The sequence below is a fragment of the Balaenoptera musculus genome, chromosome 9 (assembly GCF_009873245.2).
Source record: "Balaenoptera musculus isolate JJ_BM4_2016_0621 chromosome 9, mBalMus1.pri.v3, whole genome shotgun sequence".
Lineage (NCBI taxonomy): Eukaryota > Metazoa > Chordata > Mammalia > Artiodactyla > Balaenopteridae > Balaenoptera > Balaenoptera musculus.
The window spans coordinates 11,006,983-11,014,772 of record NC_045793.1 but is presented as its reverse complement, the minus strand read 5'-3'; positions in this window follow the sequence as shown (position 1 = coordinate 11,014,772).

Here is a 7,790-nt window from a genome sequence, read left to right as displayed (position 1 = left end):
CTTAACTTTTCAGATAACTGATATGGTACACTTAAATTTTTAAAGAAACAGCATTATTGGGATATAATTCACCCATTTATGGTGTACAGTTTCAATTATTTTTCATGTAGTCAGATATATACAGCTATCGCTATAGTCAATTTTACAACATTGCATCACCTCAAAAAGAAACCCTATACTCTTTTAACTGTCACCTCTCTTTCCCACCATAACCCCCAACTCCAAGCAATCACTGAGCCCTAAGCAGCTATTCTTTCTATCACTATAGATTTCCCTATTCTGGAATTACATATGAATGGAATCATATAATATGTGAACTTTTGTGACTAGCTAATTTCACTTACCATAATGTCTTCAAGGTTCATTGGTGTTGTAGCATGTAACATTATGTCTTTCGTTTTTATGGTCAAATAATATTTTGTTAAATGGATAATACTACATTATGTTTATCCATTTGTCAGTTGATGAATGTTTGCGTTGCTCCCACTTTTTGGCTATTAGGAATAGTGCTGCTATAATAATTCATGTACAGGTCTTTATGGACATATGTTTTCATTTCTCTTGGCTATATACCTAGGACTGGAAATGCTGCATCATATCGTAAGTCTATGTGTGATTGTTTGAGGAATTGTCCAATTATTTTCCAAAGCAGCTGCACCATTTACACTCCCACCAGCAGTATACGAGGGTTCTCATTTCTCCACATCCTCACCATCACTCGATATTGTCTGTCTTTTTAGTTCCCTGATGACTAAAGGTGCTGAGCATCTTTTCACGTGCTTGTTTGCCATTTGTATGTTTTTCTTGGAGAAATGCCTATTCAGCATCTTTTCCCATTCTAAAAATTGGCTTGTTTGTCTTTTTGTTGTTGAGTTGTAAGGTCTTTTCATATTATGAATATGATTCCCTTATGACACACAATTTTTTCTCCCATTCTGTGTGATATTACTTTCTTCATGGTATCCTTTGAAACACAAAAATCTTCAGTTTTGAAGACTTTCAAATTATCTGTTTTTATCTCTCGTTGCTCATTTTTTTCGTGTCATATTTAAAAATCCTTTGCCAAATCTGAGATAATGAATATTTATCCCATGTTTTCTTCTTATACTTTTTATACCGTTAGCACTTACATTTAGGTCTTTGATCCATTTTTAATTAATTTTTTTGTGTATGGGTGAGATAAGGATCCAATTTCTTTCTTTCTTTCTTTCTTTCCTTCTTTCTTTCTTTCTCTCTTTTTTTTTCTTTTCACACAATTACCCATTTGTCCCATCATCATTTGCTTAAACAACTATTCTTTTCTCATTAAATAGTCTGGGCACCCTTGCTGAAAATTAGTTGACCATAGACACATGATTATATTTCTGGACATTGGTCCATATGTCTTTCCTTGGTCTGGTATCATACTGTCTTGATTACTGTTGTTTTGTAGTAAGTTTTGAAATTGGGAAATGTGAGTTTTCCTACTTTCCTATTCTTTATTAAGATTGTTTTGGTGACCTGTGTCCCTTGTAATTCCATATGTGTGTAGAATCAGTTTGTCAATTTCTAGAAAAAAGCCAGCAGAGATTCTAATATGGATTGCATTGAATCTGTAGATCAGTTTGGGGAATGTTGGTATTTTCCATTTATTTATATCTTCTTTAATTTCAATAATATTTTATAGTTTTCAGAGTATAAGTTTAGCACTTCTTTTGTTAAAATTATTACTAAGTATTTTATTCTTTCTGATGTTACTGGAAGTAAAATTGCTTTCTTAATTTCATTTTTGGATTGTTCTTTGCAAGTGTATAGTAACACAATTGACTTTTTAATATTGATCTTGTATCCTGCAACCTTGCTGAACTCATTTATTAGTTCTAATAATTTACAGCGTACTCTTAACATAAAAAAAACAAAAGCAAGAAGTATTTATCTGATTGGAGATGCTGTGTATGGAGAAGAGAGGGTGACAGCCACCATAGCTATGCCAAACTGTCCTTCTGGTTTGTACCTTCCTCTTACCCCTCTAGAGCTGGTATCCTCACTCTCAGTTCCCAAATATGTAATCAACCTACCCAAACACTTACATGTTAATTCAGCTCATAGCAGTCACTTAATCCTTCTGTATCTGGGTTGAGGACATTTGGTTTCTAAATCAAAATATGAAAGGAAAAAAAAATATGAAAGGAAAGAAAGGGAAAGAAATTCTGAATATAAACCCTACATTTCAGACATTTATATATTCTTTGCTTTTCTGTCTCTTGCAAGTGCTCTTACTGAAGCTTGTTTTGCTTTCCAACAGACACTTGCTTTCCAGAGAGAAAAATGCTGGCTAATTTTAGTTAGCTTACTACTTACTATTCACTTTGTAATATTCGATTGGTCATTATTCCTTAGTAAGAAGATAGAGAATGAACAATTAGATCATTTCTAAGGTTGTTTGTGCATTAGCTTCTCAGCATCATTTTTATTCTCCCAGCTTTCTTTATGTGCAAATATCTGTCAAAGGGATATGTAGGTAATCATGACTCTTCCGGGTATTTACTTTTATTTTATTTATTTATTTTTTTAATTTTAATTTTTAATTTTTGGCTGCATTGGGTCTTTGTTGCTGCACATGGGCTTTCTCTAGTTGCGGCGAGTGAGGGCTACTCTTTGTTGCGGTGCACGGGCTTCCCATTGTGGTGGCTTCTCTTGCTGTGTCACACAGGCTCTAGGTGCGGGGGCTCCAGTAGTTGTGGTGAGCGGCCTCAGAAGTTGTGGCTCGTGGGCTCTAGAGCGCAGGCTCAGTAGTTGTGGCGCATGGGCTGCGTTGCTCCATGGCATGTGAGATTTTCCCAGACCAGGGATCGAACCCGTGTCCCCTGCATTGGCAGGCAGATTCTTAACCACTGCGCCACCAGGGAAGTCCAGGTATTTACTTTTAGTTTCATATTCTGCTTTTCTCATTTGATTCTCTTGAAGCACATTTTTTTTTTTCATACTGCAATACTGTGGCTTGCCAAAAATCGTTTTAGTTTCAATATCTTGTTTTTGTATTTGGTTGTAATTACTTTGAAAAGTGTTTATTGGTCCTCCCCTCTCCCCTAGTTAAATCTTAGGAATTAACTCTAATCCTTTAAAAATATTCATCAAATTTATAAGCAGATATATAATTCTATTTGCAGTATTTAGAATCTTTATCCTTGATAGGTAAACCTGAATTGTCTTCTGCAACCTCAAAATTTACTAACTTGCTGATACATTCAAAAGAATTAAATTACTCTTCAGTATCCCAAACTACCATCTCTATTCTCATTTTTTTAGAAATGTCTAGGAGGAGCTGGGATAGAATGGAAAAAGTTCTGAGTTTGGAAACAGCCATCAGAAACTATAGAAAGTAAATACTTGAAATAGAAATTGTGAAAAAAAAAGGTGCCTTTAAAAAAAAAGGACAGAATCAAACTATGTAAAGCCTATTACAGGAGTAATGTCACTTGTCATCATTTCCTCCTCCTCTCTCCTCAGATATTTAGGAAATGAAAATTGGAGAGCGGTGGGTGTCTGACATAGAGATGTTTTTGTTTATTTCACTGTTGAACTCTTATGAAAATGAAAAAAAAGCCCATCCCGAGTTCTGCATGATCTGTGACTATGCAGAGTGAAATGGTAATCAGGTTTATTTAGTTGCTACATAAGCAGAGAGAGACTACTAATGAACAAACGTGAATCTCTAGAAACATAAAGTATTACAACAATCTGAAGATATTAATGATTTGCATTCCCCCAGTATTCCAGCTTAAAGCTTTGGGAAAAAGTGAGTTTTCTGTGTGTTTAAGAGAAGGAAATAGGCAGGTGGGTCAGATCCTCTTCCTTCCTCCCTTCCCTCCTTCCTTCCTCCCTTCCCTCCTTCCTTCCTTCCTTCCTTCCTTCCTTCCTTCCTCCCTTCCCTCCTTCCTTCCTTCCTTCCTTCCTCCCTTCCCTCCTTCCTTCCTTCCTTCCTTCCTTGCTTCCTTCCTTCCTTGCTTCCTTCCTTCCTCTCTCTCTCCCTCCCTCCCTGGCTCCTTCCCTCTCTCTCTGTTTCTTTCTTTCTTTCTTTTCCTCTTGTGTCTCGACTAAAGCAGAATCTGAGACTGCTTGCTCTTTTTTCCTGCAGTGTCAGTGCAGTCAGCAGCAGCCTGAACAGCTTGGGGCAGGACGTGTAAGCACCTGGCAGCCCCTTGTGAGCATCTGCTAATTCCATGCTCTAGCTATAGCCTTGGGAACCTGAGAAATCCCAAACAGATGTTTTTTCTAAAGGTAAGGGAGGACATAAAAACTGATCCTCCTAAAAAAAGAGATAAAAATAAAAAGTACATCTGTGTATTTAAATCCAGCATGAGGAAGGTAATGCTGACGATTTCATTAGCAAATTTAAACACCTCGGTGCAGGCTCCTGACAATTTGATTTTTCAACTACTTTATGCAAATTTACCCTCTAGTTATATTTTTTTAGTTTTCTTTCCTCCTGTCCAAAATCAAGTACCATAAACTAAAGTTTATACATATGTACATATATATATTATATATATATATGATCAAATATTATTAATAAGACAAGTTAACATACTGTTCAATTTTCAGTCAAGCATTCAACCAAGCTTTATGACTGCTTCCTATGTGCCAACTTGGGAAAACTGGGAGAATGCTGCTGTATCAATAGAAAGGGTACAGGGCTTCCCTGGTGGCACAGTGGTTAAGAATCCACCTGCCAATGAAGGGGACATGGGTTCGATCCCTGGTCTGGGAAGATCCCACATGCCGTGGAGCAACTAAGCCCGAGAGCCACAACAACTGAGCCTGCGTGCCACAACTACTGAAGCCCGTGAGCCTAGAGCCCGTGCTCTGCAACAAAGAGAAGCCACCGCAATGAGAAGCCCGCACACCGCAATGAAGAGTAGCCCCCACTCGCCACAACCAGAGAAAGCCTGCACGCAGCCATGAAGACCCAATGCAGCCAACAATAAAATAAATAATTTTTTTAAAAAATAGAAAGGGTACAGGACATCCGAGTTGAGCATCTTTGGATTGAAATCGTGGCTTCACATCTGCTATTCATGTGACCCTAGAAAGAAATCTCTTTCACAGATAAAAAGAACCTGCCATAAATATCTGCTCCCCGGTCAAACCTTGCGAAGGACTTTGATGCTGGGGCGTCCTCCCAGGCCCTGAGTAGGAGGAACGCTTGTTTGTGCACAGGCAATGGTGGAATCCACTGAGGATGCCTTTTAAGGATCAAACTATATGGTCCCCAAATCCCCGCTTCCAGAGAGAGAGAAATTTTTGTGAGAAACGAAAGACTGCTCTTATTCAGTGTATTAGTTTGCTATGGCTGCCATCATAAAATACCACAGACTGGGTAGCTTAAATGATAGAAATTAATTTTGTCGCCGATCTGGAAGCTGGAAGTCCAAAATTATGGTGCCAGCCGGGTTGGTTTCTAGTGACACCTCTCTTCTTGGCTTGCAGATAGCCTTGTACTCGTGAGACCTCACATGGCCTTTTTTCCTGTGAGCATGCGCTCCTGGTGTCTCTTTGTCTTCTTATAAGGATACCAATCATATTGAATTAAAGCCTCACCCTTATGACCTCATTCAACTTTAATTATCTCCTTAAAGACCCTATCTCCACAGTCACATTGGGGGTGAGGGCTCCTACATATGAATTTTTATGGGGACACAATTCAGTCTCTAAAACTGAAGACAGTCATTTATTCTTCTATAGCATATGTGATGAACCGTAACCTGGCAATCACTATTTATCCAAAGCCTTTCTTCACCAATCTCACTCTCACTCTCTCTCTGTCACACACACACACACACACACACACACACACACACACACACACACATACACACATACTCATATCCACAGTCCACAGACACACAGACATCCCTGCATATCTCACAGGTGCACAGACCGCCTTGACTTAGTACTTTGTCTCCATTTCTGAATTTGATACTAGAGTTTCTGACAATCACAATGCAGGGCTCATGATTAATAATTTATTTTTCCAGGACAAAGTTTTTTCTCGATGTACAAATCTGGTTGGATGATGATGATGATCTTCATTATCTTATTTAATAATAATATTCTTCTTCTTTATTGAGTACCAAGGATTGTGCTTACTTTATTAATTTCCCCCATCTTACAGATGAGGAGATAAGCTTTAAGAGATAGTGAGTTTCCTAAGGCCTCATAGCTGGTAAATTCCATGCTGTCTGACTCAAAGCCAGAGCTCTGAACCTCTATACAGCAGAAATTTACCACATCAGCAAGACTCAGAGAGCCCTGACAAATCTCCTCTATCTTTATCTTGCAACTGGATTTTGCCTATTCAATCTTAGTCAGAGCTAGAGTTTCAGTCTCTCCCTGAGTGGGTAGAGCACTAGGTTGAATCTCATGCCTACATATCATTAAAATATTTTAGGCTGTTTATTTCTATCATGTTTACAACTGCTCAGTTGTAAGCTCTCTCCTCCCTATCTGTCACCGCTTTGCCCTGGAAGGACTATAAAGATGAATAAAACACAGTTCCTGGGAGAAACTCAAAATGTGATTGGGAAGTAGATGTATCCAATTATTTAAAATACATCATGATGAACAGAGTACTTTATACAGTCAGTTCACACGGTGGTGGCAGAATAGAAAAAAATAGATAGAAATACCTGGAGTGGCCATGAAATAGTTTATTCTGGAATAGCTTTGAGGCATAAATGGATGGTAAGTAAAAGTTTGCCACGCAAGACAGAAAGTGTTCCAGGTTGGAGCACAGCATGTCTCTATGTTATGGTATTTGTTTAACCTTGGTTGTTGTTCTGTGACATTTTAAAAAAGAACTAATACACCTTGGCCCCGTCCCTTCTACATCCTCACTGCCCCAGCTGGTACTGGTGTCTCCTGTCCTGCAGATATGTCCTCCAGGTGAAAAGAAAGTGCCAGGCATTTGATAACCAAACAGTCTGGCAAACTCAGGATTATGTAAATTGGACATAACAGTGGCAACAATCCACCGAATACTTTTACTTTACTGCAAGTAGATATGAACCGATATACATCAGAAATTAAAGTGTCAGTTGTATAATTGAATCAACAATGTGATTTTAAGTCAAATCAGAATGCCTCCTGCCACTCCCATTCCTTGGGGGGGGTGGTGGTGGAAACCAAAATATTCACCCACCCAGCATGAAAAGCCTGTCTCTCATTTATTCCCTACTCACATCCCATCAGTTTGAGGTTTATCAGAACTGGGTTTATTTTACAAATGAGGAATTTTATTCCTGCATCACTTCCAGCACAGCAAATAGTTCTGTTTTCGAGGTCACAGACTTCATCCTTCCTGACAGCCTGGTACAAGCCCCTTAGCTGCTCTTAACCCAGGTCAATAGATCTCTCTCTCCATCTATTTTTCTCAGTCTTTTCTCTAGTCTTAAAGTACAAGGCATCAATCTTTTGATAATGATATCTTTCCTCTCTGTGCCCTGGTCTCTTCCCCACTCCTGCTCTCATAAAAACTTCCCACGATTATCTTCAATTTGCTGGCTTCCTGTTGAAAAAGCACAGCCACGGGCTGGGAAGAAAGCAGCAGGGAATTAGATAACTAGGTGACTTCTTAACTATCTTTCCTTGCACTCGTCTCGTCCTCCAGATAAACATGCCTCTCTGGCCACTTCTGTGGCTGGTTCCTTCTGCAAGCATCTAGGATGGGCCGGCGAGGGAACAGGACAACCTGGATGTGAGGGCGAATTGGAAAGTGGGAGGAGCAGAGGGGCCGAGGGAAAGGCCTGGGC